This window comes from Ambystoma mexicanum, chromosome 8, assembly GCF_040938575.1.
Source record: "Ambystoma mexicanum isolate Mex_15411 chromosome 8, UKY_AmexF1_1, whole genome shotgun sequence".
Lineage (NCBI taxonomy): Eukaryota > Metazoa > Chordata > Amphibia > Caudata > Ambystomatidae > Ambystoma > Ambystoma mexicanum.
This window is the reverse complement of record NC_090929.1, coordinates 1,002,115,031-1,002,132,216: the sequence shown is the minus strand read 5'-3', so window position 1 is coordinate 1,002,132,216 and position 17,186 is coordinate 1,002,115,031.

The window sequence follows — 17,186 nt, the reverse complement described above, 5'->3', positions numbered from 1 at the left end:
TATTTTTCTCCAGCATAAAGTATGGTCAGATAAAAACAGCTTAAATTCAGAACAGTTCTTTCTTTTCACTTAACTCTTCAATACAAGTATGAAGTTGTAAATGTTGGGTTATGTGTAAGCCATGTGTATTAAACAAAGGCTTGAATACATACATTCCTATAAGTTGGAATCTGGACCCAATTTTCTTTAATGAATAAACAAATACCCTTCAAATAACTTTACAGAATAAAACCTCTGATGTTCCCCGTTTGAATCGCTTGCATACATGGTGCCTTAATTGCAAGGACTCCCTCAGCTCTTCACATATTACAGTTCACATTTGGATTTCATGGAGGGAATGTATTTGAAAATAAATGTAACAAAGTACTGTGCTTTACAAATATGATACTACTGGAAGAAAGCACACCAGTTCACAATCAATAATAAATGTCTAATTATTGTACATTCATTGAATTATTTCAGTCTGTTTTACTCCTAATTTAGCCTAATTTAATTGATAACACACAAGTTAAAAAAAGGTAACTGCCATGGCCCAATCAACTGGGGGCATGATAGCAAGACATCTGAAAAGACAGCCATTAGCAATTCTATTCAAGATTTAGAAAGTAAAATCATTGGCCTTTGGCCTATATGGCTCACATATATGGGGAATAGATTCACCAGACATTTTGCAAGTAATTGAGAATAAGTGTTGGTGCCAAATTGTTCTACCTAATTTTCAACCATAATGAATTTGGCTTAGCATATCTTGAAGACACATTTGTAAGGCACCTGTCTTACTATAGCTAAACCCTAAGGCAGCTTTGACGAGTTCAATAATAGAAGAACTGTTGAAACATCAGAAATTCGTTCAAATCCCTTGGTTGGGCTTGTTAGAAAACATTTGATTAACATTGGTGCATTACACTACATTTATAGATCTGAACAATCGCATCAAAATGTATCAAAGGTAAAATAAGTGTGCTTTCGAAGCTTGAGGAACTGAGAGACCAAAGGCACCTATGAGAATAATGTACTAGCATAGGCTAGCAAGGTACCTTACATAGATCTTTACATGTAAAGATTGGCATCTTTTGATCATTTTGCGCATTGCTCATTTGAACATTAACTCCATATTTGGAACATGGAAATATCAGGAATATAGTGATTCCCTCTGTCCTTTTTCTCCATTTAATGTTGAGACACACTTTCATGTCCTACGTATATGATTATTCATAGGCAATTTCTGATACTAATTTTAAAGGATAGAGAATTTGTATGATAGAAACCTGTTTTTTTTTGCATTTACATTTAATGGGCAACAATTGCTTAACTTGGACATGAATATTTTCCTAAATAAGGCTTTTAATCATAGAAAAATGCACGTGACCATCCTTACATTTTCGACCTATGCGATTTTTATCTCTATTTGTAGTAAATGATGATTAATTTTGATGTTGTTTGAGTGGTGTATATTAATGGATGCATTGCTGTGTATCTTTTATTTTCATTGTACAAATGAATGAATTCCTGTATGTATAATATGGTTAGAAGATTGTATCATTGTATACTTATTATGTAGTTATTTGTTGCTAATATAAGGAAAGATGTTGATCAACATGAAATGCTTAAGGGGGCCTTTATATATGCTCCTAGAAGTCATTGTTGTAGTAAGATGAAATTGATAAAAATAATTATTTTTAAAATCAGTGTCATATTTGGGTGTTAATTCTTATTGGTTGTATTTGCGAGCATTCATTAAATACATTGTAAAGAAAAAGTTATCATAGCATGTTTTACAATTATTAAACATGATTACCAAACTGAAAATGTATCTAAATATACTTCATACACAAAAATCACATAAAGCCAGGAACCCTGACAATTGTATGTGAGGATCAAAATCACTAAACACAGATTAGTGTAGAGCAGACTTGACTAGAGCCCATCAAGCTGCAATACTCTCAATACATACAGTACAGCAATGCCTGGCTGCAGTACCCTCTGCTCTCTAGTAATGTTCTGTCGTCCCCCACTGAGGTCCATCCTAACACTAGTGCAATCCCTGTAAAATTACTATAAAGAGCAACACTACACACATGCTATCTAAGCACAGTCTGTACACAGCGGTAGAATAGGAGTGCTGCATATGGTAATGAGGACAGATCATAGTTTGTCCAATCAATGTGAGGAGGACAAATGTGTATTTTGTTATGAGTTGCACAATTATTACTGAACATTAATCATCATCAGCAGGCATGAACATACTGCAGCATAGAAAAATGGCAATGCTTATTTGTAAAATGCCAAAAGCTGCAACTGTGTTCAATGGACTGTGCTATAGACCTTGCATACGTTTATAAACATGCTTCAAATAACTGCTGAGATGTCCATTAACAATCTTGATCAGATTTCTTAGCTGGAACTTTAGGGATAATCTGGTCCCAAGGTGACCGTGTCTCTCCATGAATATCCCGTATAAGGACGGTTTTCAGACATTGAAAACCTTATCATCATGTCTGGCCCTAACTCCATCTCTTTAGCAGGGTTGGTAATACTAATGTGTTCTATGGAAGCCATTCCTTATGCTGTCAATTATTGTCCACCGTTTTTAGTGACACAACAACTTTTTACTATTATCTCCTAGTTGGCTTTAGTTGTTAAGTATCTAGTTCACTGAAGTTGTTTTCCAGATTCTTTGAAAATGGCACATGCCACTTCCCTCCTTAACCCCTTAAGTGCTAGGGACGAGTATACATAGACTTGATTAAAGCTGAGCAGTTAAAGCCTATATTAGCCTACATTAGATTGTAACTCCCAGGCCAACTTCAAGCCTGTGAAAACATCATGCCTCCTTGATAAATGCCTGCAAAGGTGATGCCTGCATTATTAAAACGTGCTTGTCCATAAACCGTCTTCTAGCCTTTTGTCAGTATGGCTTTTGGCCTGGCTTCACGACTGATACAGCCAACTTGCAGTTCTGAGATGACATAGCTTGTGTGCTTAATTCTGAGGATTACTGTCTGCATAAACGGATCTTTCGGCAGTTTGTGAGGCAAAGTGTCGGCTTCTTCCTGGCAATGCTTTTGCAATGGGTCAGGTTGGAATTGTTCTGTTCTGTACAGTGGCTGCTGCTGCAATATTAAAGGGTATGTACAGAAATATGTTTTCTCCCCTAAGGGGCATGTATGTTTGTCCTGAATTCCCAAAAGGAATCATGGTAGACTACTCGCACTCCCCCACGTAAGATTAATCTTTACGAGAAACCTAAAATAGCGAGCAAGCCAGAAGAAAATGAAGTGGGTCTCGGAGTGGTGCGTCCACTGAGAAAATCTTTAAAATAATGTATTCAAATTGTGTGTTTTTACACAACATTTTTACTGTGGGAAAATCATTCAATTTACCATCCGTTCTGTAAGGTAACACATAAAAAATGTCCAATAGGTGCAAGTAAACCAACAGCACACAGAAGCATTTTAAAACTACTTTCCTGGTGTTCACAATATCTGCTATCACTGCCTCAGTAAAAAACACATACAATTCCTCTGCCTGCAAAATATTCCAGCAATGCCACAAAAAACACATTTTCATGGTGCTGTGCCCACAATGTTTGCCAGTTGTGTTACAACAAAACACTTCCATAATGCCTGTGGTCACTATATTAGGCATCATTGCCATTGTCAAACACTTTTTCGTGTCCGTGATCCCTTTGGCCACAATATATACCAGCATTACCACTGTAAAGAATTTATGATGCCTGTGCAAACAAGTTATGCAAGCATTACCCTGTAATTCACATTTCAAAATGCATGTGGCAGCAATATATGCCAGCAATGCTGTGGAACATACATGTTCACCATGCCTGTGGTCACAATATATGCCAGCAGTTTGTGCCACAACAAATATGTCAGCATTCCCGCTGTTAAATACTTTTATGATGTTAGAAACACTATATATGTCAGTGTTGCCACTGTAAAACACTATCATAATGCTTGTGCCACAATATATGCTTGCACTTGCATGATTATAGTATATAATATATGTCAGCATTGTCACTGAAAAACTAGTATTTGATGCTTATGCCCACAACATGTCAGTATTTCCAAAATTACGCTTTTCCTTATGCCTGTGCTGAAAATACAATAGATGCCAGCAGTGATACTTCAGTGTGAAACATTTGTTCAACTTTTCCCTGGACACACTCACATACACACACACACACACACACACACACACACACGCACGCATGCACATACACACATATGCACACATGCAAGGAAACACACACAAGAGTAGGCACATACAAAAGTGTGCATACACACATGCATGCATACATACACGCTTTTGCTCACAGCCACACCTTACACACACACACACACATGCACACACACCACAGTATTTATTTTTACTTACTTGGCTGCTTAGACCAGTCACTATAGTGCCTTCTGCTTTGCCTTTTCATTTCCACCGAATACACACAAAAGACAGGAAAGGAACGAGGCTGGCCTCACACTTACTAAAGGTGAATATCTCTAAGATTGAGCTCCTTTGTTTGCACAAGCTAACCCATGGTTGTCTGTTGCTTCCTGGTCAAACCAATTCTCTGTCCTTGGTATTTCTACTTCACCTGCTCTTATGGCAGTTTTGAAATTCTATTTATAACTCTTCCCTTTTGCTTGTCAATCACTTACATCAGTAAAATCTGCTATCACCTGATTGTTTTAAACGTCTAACACAATTGCTGGCACGTTGTGCAGGCTTTGGTTCCTTCCCCTTTCGATAATACTGTTAGCTCAGGCCCCTCTAGACTTGATAATGTCACCGTCAAGCCAAAGGGTGGGCTTTCCAGATGCAGCCAGGGTGGTCGTCGGAGCCAGAAAGTTTCATGGTATTACGCCTAACCATGGGCGCCTTTTCTTGGAGCTAGAATCCAGATCTATAGTGTTTTATTGCCCTTAAGGTGATCTATACAGCTCGTTGTTTTACCTCTAAATTGGTCATTTCTGAAGGCCTTCAAAATGTTTCTCGACAATCCTACATTTCAATAGGTTCCTGCTCTGAAGAGGGGTTTAGTACCACAATGGCATTTTTATGGAACGGACACCTCTTGGTGTAATGCAGTATGCAGTTCTAATAAAGCCAAAGGACTGGAAAGCACGCCAAAACAAACATCCAGAATTCTATAATGATGTGAACCATAGCCCCCTCAAGTGCCAAGGATACTTATGTCACATCCTTATTATTACTTAGCCAGTGCTATGCACATGACAAGCACATCCCTTCAGCATTAATGTTACATGGGGATACCCCTGCATGAATATTCCAGCAGCACAGCAGGGATAGTAGCTGAGTATAAGGCCTTCATTTTTCCACAGCATGTAGGACACATGTATGAAGTCACTAATCAAATGAAGTGCATATGATAGGTTCCTGAATTCATCAGTATGAACACTGAAACATGAAAAGTTCAAGCAGTGCATATCAGACGCCCCAGTAACTTTCTCTCTGGCAATGCAGTGTGCAGCTTCCTCTTCAAAAATATTTAAAAAAAACAATAAAACACGCATGTTGTACCAACTGTTCTAACGTGTCTTGTACGCTTGAAATCTCGGATTCCCGTTTTTTTAACCTGAAAACAGATATAGTTTTAATTGCATAATGTTTTGTAAAAATGTTATATTGTATACAGTATATATGTTGTTATATTTCAATATTGTAACACTGTCTAAACATAGACATCTGCACACAACAATATTTTTACAATGTCCGATTCCCCATGCAGTAGTATTCTCATGTTGCACACATACAACACAGCCACATGAAACCGTGCAGTCACATGACTCACCACAAACGTACAACACATTTAAAAGCAGCCTTTCGTGTAAACATCACGTGTTAACAGCATGGATCCAAGCAACTCTAATTTTGGTAACTGAAGGGCACATTCAGGGTTCACCGTGTTGCCACCGTCAATGGAAGAAGGTAAGTACAGTACAGGGGTACAGGCATACAGGGTTGGGGTGTCACAGGACAGGGGACGGAACTGAGAAAACAAAAATCAGGGACCTTATAAATCAACCTCACCATAGGTTTATACATGTGGCCGGATCAACCAACAGGGGACTGTGCCATGGAGGTGTACCAATCCGTTTAGACTGGTCAATTTCCCTCTTCACCTCACCCTAACCCTGATTTCCTATTTCCTACCCTGTCACTTCGGACATAGATTACATATATATATCAGTAAAAAAAAACTTTGTTAAAGGGACGTTATGGTTAAGTTGCAATACTAAAAACCTATGAAATTCACTAAAAATAACTTTGTTAACGGGACGTTATGGTTTGGAGTAAAATCGAAAAACCGCTGAAATTCGCCAGTTATGGTAAACTAAGCAACCATAACTCGCGCCACCCCCGTGCACTGCTAAGACTAACACCCAGGACATCAAAGATGACATCACAAATATCATTGATGACATCACTGATGACATCACATGTCTAGCTCCCTTTTTATTTTGGTCACTGACATATCTAAGCCAGGGGGCTTTCTTCACTGTCAGTCAGGAATTAAAAAAATAAAAAGTACTAGATTTGTAGACCTTACCCTTCTCATATGCTCTTACAATACTTCCTTAGGGTACAGTCACGACATATGATACATATACATAGGGAAGAAGGAATCCTGAAACACAAGAATCTTTTCTGTGCATGAAGTTAAATAGTTTGGTTATGAACACTTTCTGGTAATACTGCAGTTTTTTTGCTTACTTTACGTTCCCTGTAAATGCTTCTATTTGTATGCATTTTGGTCTCTTTATGTTTTGTGTGTAATAGGACAATTATGCAGTAAGTGAAGCATTCGTAGGTAATTATGTTTCACAGTATGCAAAATTCTGTAACGGAAGCATTTGTCATTTTACTATTCAACATGGCAAGATTTGGAATATTGCACTTCTATGGCGCATGCTGCAGACAATGCCTAAGTTTCTTCAGGAGGTCGTTCATGTCGTACATGTATTGAAAGTACTCATTAATGCAATGGAATTTATATCAATGCATTGCTTAATGAACTATGTGGCATATACTTTTCTGCCAATATTATAATGACAATCCCTTGTGGAGGGTGTGCATGAAAACTAAATGCACATGTGATGTCATCCGTAACGGTTAGGCAGCCGGTCACAAGTACGTGCATCTGGTGTGGAAAGAAACCATCACTTGACATTTGGAATCCATGGCAATCACAGTATGGCAGAATGTACCTGTTCGGAAAACGTAACAGAAAATGTGTATCAATACCCAACCTTCATCATACAATTTCAAAAAAGACAAAAATAACGCGGAAACTGCTACACAAATCGATTTGGCCATACATGACATTTTCAAGAAATGTTAGCGGTGAACATGGGGTAACCTAGTGATAGTCTACAAAAAGCGAGAATCTGCACTCTCCATAAGTAAAAAAAAACAAAATGCCAACTATACAGAAAGATAGTACCTCTGTTACAAAGCCAAATTTTTGTTGTGGTAATAAAAAATTAAAACTTGCTCCGGTGTAGAGTTGTCAAAAATAAACTTATACAATATTTACCGAATCCATTGTCTTTGTTCAACCCATACAGCAATGTATGTGCACCAAAGAATCTTTTCAGAACTGATATAACATGAGTCTTACGAACGTTTTGAATACGTAACCTTATCAAATGGTATTTTTTTCCAAACTTTCACTAACTGCATTCTTACTGAATTTTCCCTCTTGCTCAAGGTCAGAAAACAATTGACCCGTATGGGTTCAGTCGCATGCGTGGGCCTACTGAGCTCGCAACCAAAAAAAGCAAACCAAGTGAACTTCACTCAGAATGAAAATACATTCTGATTTTGCAACAACATATCTGAATGCATGCATGAGAACTAGTACTCCCATACACTTGCAGACCCGCTGTTTCAATCAAACAGTGCAGGTGGCTGCCTCAAATTTCAAACTCTAGGATGCCAGTCTGTCTGCAATATTATTTTAAATACATTGTAACACAGACGCAGTGATCCTTCGCTAGTACTTAGTGGACACTATATGGAGCAGCAACTTCCAATTTACCGTATGACTTTGGTGACAATAAACCCCACTTTTTGACTTCCTGCTGCCACACCCCACCCCAGCCTCATTAATGCTCACCTTCTGAAACAGTATTTCCTAAGGTTGCCAAGTGCAATGGTGTGTTGATTTATATGTGTTAGCGGCGATGTCCGTGTACAACAAGACACGAATGAAAGATGGCGGGCGTAGCGAAAGAATCTGAAGCACTTCACGCCGCTCAACATCCAATCAGTGAAGGCGCCACATGTCCGCGGACATAACGCTACGGATTAGCCAATCAGTATCTGGTCCGTGGAGCGAACAGGAAAGTGTGTCCGCCGAGCGGACATAGATATCACTAATATTCTGAGACACACTTTCTGGTCGTTTTAAAGAAAACTACTGGACAGATTGGCACCAAATTTACAAAAGCACACTTTCGGGACCAAGTCGCTGCTCCTGCCGCAAATGTGGTGAAAATCCGTCCAGTGGTTTGGGCTGTAGGCGTACGCAAAGTTTTTCCCCCATTCAGTCTATGGGAAAAAAAGACGTTTTGGGGCCCCCCCTATAACTTTTCCCCCCCTGGACCAAACATCACCAAACTTTGCAAAACAATTCACAGTGGGCCATAGACTTTTTTTTGCAAAGTTGCAAAGTTTGGTGTGGATTCGTCCAGGGGGAGCGGAGTTATAAACCGCCCAAAAAGTGCTCTTCCTACAGAAACAGCAATTTACCATAACTACATATATATATTTTGACACTCCCAGTGTCTACCTCTGGCGGTTGGATTGGAAAAGTGTGAGCACATCTCGAGTCCAGCTAGTTCCATTGCCTCGGGGTCCACACCCAATCGGTAACACAGGAAATTGCAGCCATAGGACACATCTAAAGTTATTGTCATCTCATCCCTAAGACCCATCTTTTTTAAATCACGTTTCAGGCTTAGTCTGAGCAATCTATTGCTTACTACACAGCCTCTCCATCCTCCTTTTGTTCCCTCTCAGATTCACTACTTAATCATCCTACACTCACCCTCCTCTCTAAGTCCAAGCAACTCTGGGTTTGGCTTTTTTTTTTAGCTTTTTGTTTACATCACGCTTCATGCCGGAGACCAGCCCCTAAGAACGGGACTGTGATTCAAACCAATGCTGCTCTGCGTTATCTTGATTCCAAGACAAACACATTGCCCGGGAGCTATCCTCCCAGCATCACACTCTGTTAACAGCACCAGTGCATTTGACATTTCCTTTCTTCTCTGCCCAATGGGGTTTCCCTGACCCCTTAGTTCTCCCCTTATTTCCTGTCCCCTAGGGACGTCTCCGCACCCCGTACCTTTTGCTCTTACCTTCCTTGCACTTAGAAATCTCAATTGCATCCAAGGCCTGTGAAAGATGTATTGCATTCATGCAGTATTGCATTTTTGCATTATTTTGCTTTCCCCTATGTTACCTTTCTCTCACTTTGGAGGTTTGGGTGGGGGGCAAAAGGGCCATATGCCCCATTCCCCATTCTTAGGGGAGGGGGCGGGTCGCAGGGCTGAATAATTTAAAGGAGAGAGAGAGAGAGAGAGAGAGGGGTCATCTGGGTCATGGCAAACTATGATGATGTAGGATCAACAATACATTGTTCGATATTTCTTTCGCACCAAGGACATGTTGATACATTACTATAAGGAGGGATAACAATAAGAAGGGATAGTTTTGGATAATGTCAAGATATAGGTATATTTTAATTATGTGCAAGAACCTAGTCTAAAGTGGACCTAAGATTGACTTTCAGATTCCCTATCTTAATGTATGTGCAGTTCCAAAGTGATGGTGATAAATGAGCTTCTTGTTGCACACTCAATCCAAAGATTTAGTGCCCAGCGACCCAGCATGTAACTTGGATTCTTGACACCTTCTCTTGGATTCAATTCCAGCCTTTGGAGGCCTGCACAGCCTTTATATGGTCTTGGATGATGAAACACACAGCTATAACAACATTCATTTAACCCCCACAAAAGTATGTTATCATGGATTCTGCCAGCAAGAATCTCTCCCTCTTTTACCAGGGTCCTTGTCAGATTGAAGTTACTATCACACTAATTGAAGGTTAACCCTCCCTGGGCTCAAGCACACTCGTCGGCCTCTGGTTTTACCGGCAAAGCTACCGCCAAACTTGTAATGAGGCCCATTGTTTATTTGCATCCGTTGGAGCTCCTGCTGAAGTCTGTGTGATTTGCCAGGAAGGGACCATTTGTGTTACGTCCAAACAGATCCCTTCCACGCTATTTTCAGAATGTCCACTTTAAGTGCAAAAGGGGTGTATAAAAAGCAGGCAAATACGCCTGCATGCCTCCCTTTTGCACTCACAGTGCAACTTGAGTAAACAGTGACTGCATTTACACATGGCAGGAAGCCTTTACAAAGGATTCCTATAGAATCCGTCTTCATTTTGCTGGTATAAAAGGCAGGGGAATTCCATTGGATTACACAGCATTTACTGCAGTATGCAAATGTATTATTTGCATAGGTAGAAAAAAAGGGGGAGGTTGAATACGATATTTAGTTCTGTGCCTGCTCTGTGCCACACAAATGCATTAAAATGAGGAGTAACATAGGTATAAATGAGTACACGTTTTGAAATGTATTTTATGCTTTATCTTTGTTACTCAATTAATGAAGTTCGTTCTTTGGAGATGTTTGCTTGGATTTCGGGACCACTGTGCTGCACACTTCTTCCTTTGTATACCCCAAAAGGCTCTGAAATGCATTTCCATTCCTTGGCCCTGTGTCTAGGTGTTTCAGGGTGTTCAAAAGTGATTTACGTTTTATTTTTATTTTGTGTCTATTAATTGAGTGCAAACCTAGATTTCTGAAGCAATAGCAGAGGCTTAAACTGAGAATTCTTTTTTCTTTCTATAATTTCACCCCTTTGAACCACTAGATCATGATTTTGCAGCTGCATTTGGATGTGATGGAAATGCCCCATTCCACTATTTCCACTCATGTGCAGTGATTAGGAATTGCAGTCCTTCCTCATGTCTTAAAGGCAAAGACAGTGCTTCCAGAGGAAGGGAGTGACGCAATAGATCACGGCTTGCGTTGCTTAAGGCAATAAATGATATGCACAAAAGAACAGCACCTAATTTCATTGAGAGGGGGACAAGAATGAGAATGTATCCTCATTAACCTCACATTTACCATACCAGGAAACATTCCCATGTGTTTCAAATTTAACACCGTTTTTGGTGACATGCGGAAAATTGATATCCAGCCCCAATCTTGTTTTTCAGACATCCCCCTGACAAAAGTTCAACCTTTGAAGACTGTTTAGGAGAAAAATAACCTGGACATGTAATTTCTAGAGCAAAGGTTCAGTATGCACTAATTATAACATTAAAAGCCTTTTTCAATTCATTTTAGGAAGGGTTGTCTGCCTTTTTAGAAAAGTCAAAAGCACAGAAAAATTATTTGCAGAGAAATAATTTGGAGCCAGGTTAGTTCAGTTTTAAAATCAAACAAAATCCAAGTTATGACACATTTCGTTCAATTTACTGAAAATCTTATGCTGAGATGGTGGTTTCATTAGCTTTCACAGTCCCATAGACCTCTTCGTCCGATGACATGATAAATGAGCAACAAAGACAATCACGTGCAAAGTGGACATCACTTTTATACAGAAAGAATAAAAAAGACAAAGGATTCTCCCACTTTAAGCTCTGTTGGCTGCAGGAAGCAGTAGGCAAGGAATTCTTTTCTGCATTTCCCCTTTATCTAAATGGCCATAAAATTAGAAGAAAAGAGACACATAGCAAACACTGAAAAGCAGTTCTCAGCACTCAGAAGTTACATTTCAAGCAGAGCCACGTTATTCAACCAATCTTTTGTATGTACTGCTGTTTGACAGTGCTTTGCTGACTCACATACAAAGTGACAAATATAAAGATACGTTATCCCTGTTAGAATAGTAACATTTCTACTAATGGCTGGATATGCCTCTTGTTCGATAATGTGAACCAATCATTTGATGAAATCACTGTACATGATGCCTTTGTCCTTACGCATTGGGGTTCTTAAACGTTGTGTCCAAGAGTCATATGCGGCAGGTCCAGGCTCAGAGTGGCCTATAGTGTGTCATAAATCCAATGCCTATGCTCACACCACCATTTTCAGGTTGAGAACCTCCAAGAACTTGAGCTCCCATGTTCTTCTTTGTGTAGTATTCAAGAGGCCACTTTTCAGTACAATCACTGACAAATCCTACATTGTGTGTGCCCATCTTGTGTGAAGTGTTGATCAACTGGTGTTTCTATATTGAGGCTCAAGATGCCGTCTATGCTAGTTTATTGTTTCGCGCAGTTTTTTTTAGGCCTCACCAGCATACCTTCCTTGTGGACATTTCTTGCATTGGATGAGAAATACCACGTTGGAAGAATTGCAATTGAATGACCCTTGTATGTGAAATGTTTTGTTCTGTAGAGTTGTTACGCTGTGTTAGCCAGTGCAGATGTCTTGGCAGGTTTTGCATCTCCTAACATTACACAGTGATGTTCCCTTTCTTATTTGTTGCTGATATGTTAGACACGTGCTTTAAAGGTTTTTTTTAAAAGAAGGAGCAGAGGGTAAAGCTGAAAACGGGATAAAGGAGAACAGGGGAGACAGCCCTTATTTGTGAATGCATTTATGAACTCCTCTTCCCCACTGTGCAATGGAGTTATGGCTCCTGCATGTATCATAATTATTATTATTTGTTTTGAGTTGATGATATAACAAAAGGTAAAATGGGGAATATAATGCAATTAGGTTGAGAGTGGTAAGTGGGCAATCAGAGAAGGGGTGGAAGGGAAGATGTTCTTTTATGAAAGGAATCAATAATGGCATGGAGATGTGTTTAAACAAAAACCTTAGTCATAGTGTTTGGCCTTTGCTCAAAAATGGGCTAGTGGATAGAGAATTTAGGGCAGAGTCATTCTGGTACTGAAGGGACACCTTCAGGTGGCCCTCCTTCAAGAGAATACCTTTAGGATAAAAACCTTTTTAAAAATGGTCTTTTTATGAGTGGTCTCAACACACAAAACCGAAGAACCCACCAGGTGAAGAATATTTTCCTTAAAAATATCTAAATTAGATTGTTAAGCTAGAACAATGAAAGCTATAACTGTGATTGTTTCAGGTCAAAATGGCAGTTCTGCTCTCAAAGTTAGAAAGCTGATTGAGGTAAGCTTTCTCTGCTGAGATTTGTGTTCACATGTTCAAATTCTGGCAAGCATTTAATCTTTTTACATTGAATTGTACTACATTTTTCATAGTAAATCATACTGGTTACAGCACTGCAAAATAGAAAACCTGTGGTACAGTGTGCTATATCACAAAATAAAATATGTAATATAGACAAGGCAACACCAGTGGATTTGCTGCAAATGAACACACCTATCTAGATATTAAAAAGTTGTACCAAAATGTTTCAGCACTAATATCAATGGCCATCTGTTGTGTTTTCTCAAACTGTACAAGGCTATACCTCTTTCCAAAGAATAACTTTCTAAATATCGCATACATATTATAAACATCTTTTAACTGCAATAACTCAGCAATATTACTAACAAAAGGAATGTTCCATCATACATTCACATATTATTTCTGACCAAAATTCAAATCACTAGATTCTTCAAACTCAAATCTTAAATTATACCAATATAGCTAATGCCTTTTATACCATATATAGTTGTCTTTGGTTGTAAGAATGTCTTAATTTCTTCTCATCAATCAGGACATTTTAATAGAGAGAATCATCTCGATGCATTTTGGAAAAGTAATCATTTTTTGGGTGATGATCTCAAATTGCTTTCTACAAAAGTTTGAAAAAAAAATTCTTAAAGGACCTCATCCACAACAAACTTGTCTATGTTTTTCCAAAATCACTGGCCTCAAATTCTTCAGAATTCATAAATCCAGTTGGATGCCCTTTTCATAATAAAGGATTCTAATATGCATGTTAACACAATACATACATATTAATATGTCTATAAAGGTATACCACCAGACCTCTAATAAGTGAAGAAATTACCTTACCACCTATAAATTGGGACTCCTGATCTTTCAAATATAATGTACGGTTCTCGTCTTTTTCTACTGTTGATTGTAGGGATTCTGTTGAAGCTCTTTTAGTTCTCCATGATTGGGAAGATTATTATAAGTGTATATAATCATATGACAATTCATTTAATCCCCATTAATTTCATAGTAACACTACAGTTTCATTAATCATCTTACGTACATTAATGTATTCAATAACATCACCACAACATGCCTGTCTTGGAAGTTCAGGATGCAACTGATAGAGCTTCCTCTCTAAAACAGTAGTGTGCACCTTGGAGGCTGATCCCATGTTCTATCTTTCAACCTGCATCCTTTCCAATTGATTAGGTGACGGAGCTGAATCCTCCAGAAACACAAATCAATCATTTAATTAATCTCGTAATCATCTTCTCCATTCACTATGACTGGCCGAGGTGTAGTGGGTAGCCAAGTGGAAGCCATGTGATTTGAGGGGAGAAACGTGACAAACCGAATGCACCTTCCAGGTTTTGGGCAGTCTGATGTGATAGGCTATTGGGTTGATCACACGCAGTACTTGGTACGGGCCCATGTAATGGGTTAGGTGTTTCTGGCAACCTGGAATTCAAAGGAGCTGTTTCACCAGCTAAACCTGATCACCCGGGTTGTGTTTATCAGAATGTCCCTTGCAATGGGCATGAACTTGTTGCAAATGAATGGCTATGGAGTTTTGGACTTCCCGTAGATGTTGCAAACATGACCCAACTATAGATGTGTCAGACTCAGTCAAATGGTCTATCGGAAGGGAGCAAGGGTGCCGCCCATAGGATGCATAATAGGTGAGTGAAACACCTGTTGTGGTATGTGAAAGTTGTTATAAGCAAACTTTACGGTGGCAAGTAAGGATAACCACTTTTCTTCATACTGGGCAATTATGCATTGTAGATAGTATTCAAGGGTATGAGTAACCCATTCTGTCTGACCACAAGTCTCATCAATGCTCTGCACAAATCGGGGTGAATTGGGCCCCCCTCTCTGAAACAATGAAATATCTGATTGAAGAAAAGGTCTGCTAGAAAAAGGGCAGATGGGAGCCCCTTACATAGAATAGGCAACACCATCTTTGAGAAGTAAAAAAAGTACAGTGAACTAAAGTGTGGCTGCAGACTCTCGAGTGGGTACCTTCTCAAAGAACATGTCATTTAGCCACATTCATTCTCATAGAGGGGCGCCGATGGACTATTTTTTTATCTTTGAGAAATAGTCTAACACACCCAGAAGCTACGAAAACAGTCCACTGATGATGATTCGACAATGATATCCATGGACATCATGCTCCATGGTTATTGGGGGAGAGACAATGGCTGTACGAGGTCCACTGGCTTGCTTCTTGGATTTTTTCCTTGAGTATATTCTGCACCATTATTTACATATGCTCCAACGAAGAGAAATGCCAAAGTCTTTTGTTGACCTGTATGTGCAGCTATCCAGGCATTGAGACATCACTGAAGTGTTTGCATTTTCAGATTTTCCATGGGTCAAAACAGGTGTTCCAGAAACACAGGGATTCCATCTCACATGTGCACACCTTTGGAAACAGACAGTTCCATGTCTGAATTGATGAGGCAAGACATCCTCTTCTCATGTTTGATTCCTGGTATAAAAATCACCACAACATCGAATATGGAAAAGAATTATGCCACCATACCTAGCCTGCATTACTACAGACAACGGTGTCCACTGCCTGTGGTGCCTTATGGTCAGAGTGCATTGGGTTTTATAGCAAAGAACTCCTGTTCTGTCAGAGTGTAATTATGTTCCTTTGATGTCATTTTCATGAAAAGAATGCAACACAGCACAGACAACTGGTTTGGGGGCAACGTTGGGACGGAATGCCCCCATAGCTGTAGTTGAGGCATCAGCCTCAATGAAAAAAAGTCTCCTCCAGATTAGGATGCTGCAGGACAGGGGTCATGGTAAAGGCCTGCTTCAGTTGTTGGAAAGCTTCCTGTGCATCCTCAGGCCAATTAAAAGAAACCAATGCTTTAGTAAGGGAGTCAAGGGAGCCACAATGCTGGAGAATGCATGTATATAATCCATATAAAACTAGGTGAAACCAGGAAAGGGCTGTAACTCCCACACTGACTTAGGTTGTGGACATTTTAAGACTGCCCAGAATTTAGATGGGCTCATCATAACCACTTCCGCTGTTATTCGGAAAACAAGGAATTCCACCTCTGTGGCATGCCAGAGGCATTTCTCTGCCTTTGCATCGTGAGTCTTTGGAGCATCATCTGTAGATGCCATATCTGTTGTCCTTTAGAGAGTGAGAACACCAGTAGGTCATCTAGATAGACGATTACAAATTGGACAAGGATATAATTGAAGAGATCATTCATAAAGTGGTAGAAAGTGGCCGGGCGAACAGCATAACCAAATACTCAAAAAGTCTGTACTTGGTCTTGAATGCAGTCTTCCATTCACCCCATGGTAGATGTGAACAAGGTTGTAGACCTCCTCAAATCCAGTTTCTTGAATATGACTGCTAACTGCAATTGATTCAATAACACTGAGATCAAAGAGAGCGGGTACTGATTCTTGATCTTGATTTGATTGAGCGCACAATAGTCTATGCAGGGCCCCAGGTGATCCTCTGGTTTGGAAATGAAAAAGAGAGGAGATGGAGCAGGTGAACAGGAAAGACGTATAAACCCATTCTGGACGGATGACTGGAGATACTCCTGATAGACAGAATCTTATGCATATTCTGTGGGCATAAGAGAATAAATCACCCCACATGGTATGCGTGCCCCTTATACCATGTTGACCAGGCAATCAACAGGCAAATATGGGGCAAGGTTGGCTTCACACCTTTTGTCAAAGACATGAGCAATTTCCAGATACTACTGCGAAATCCCAGGAGACATAGCACCTTCCAGATGTTGCTTTGCAGTCAGAGCTTGGCATGGATTTTTTTGCCTGGTCCTTGAACTCTTGAAAATGGGACATATATTGAGGGGATGGGAACGTACATTTTTTGGACTGCCAACTTATCTGTGGATTATGATGTCACCGCCAAAGCATTCCAAGGA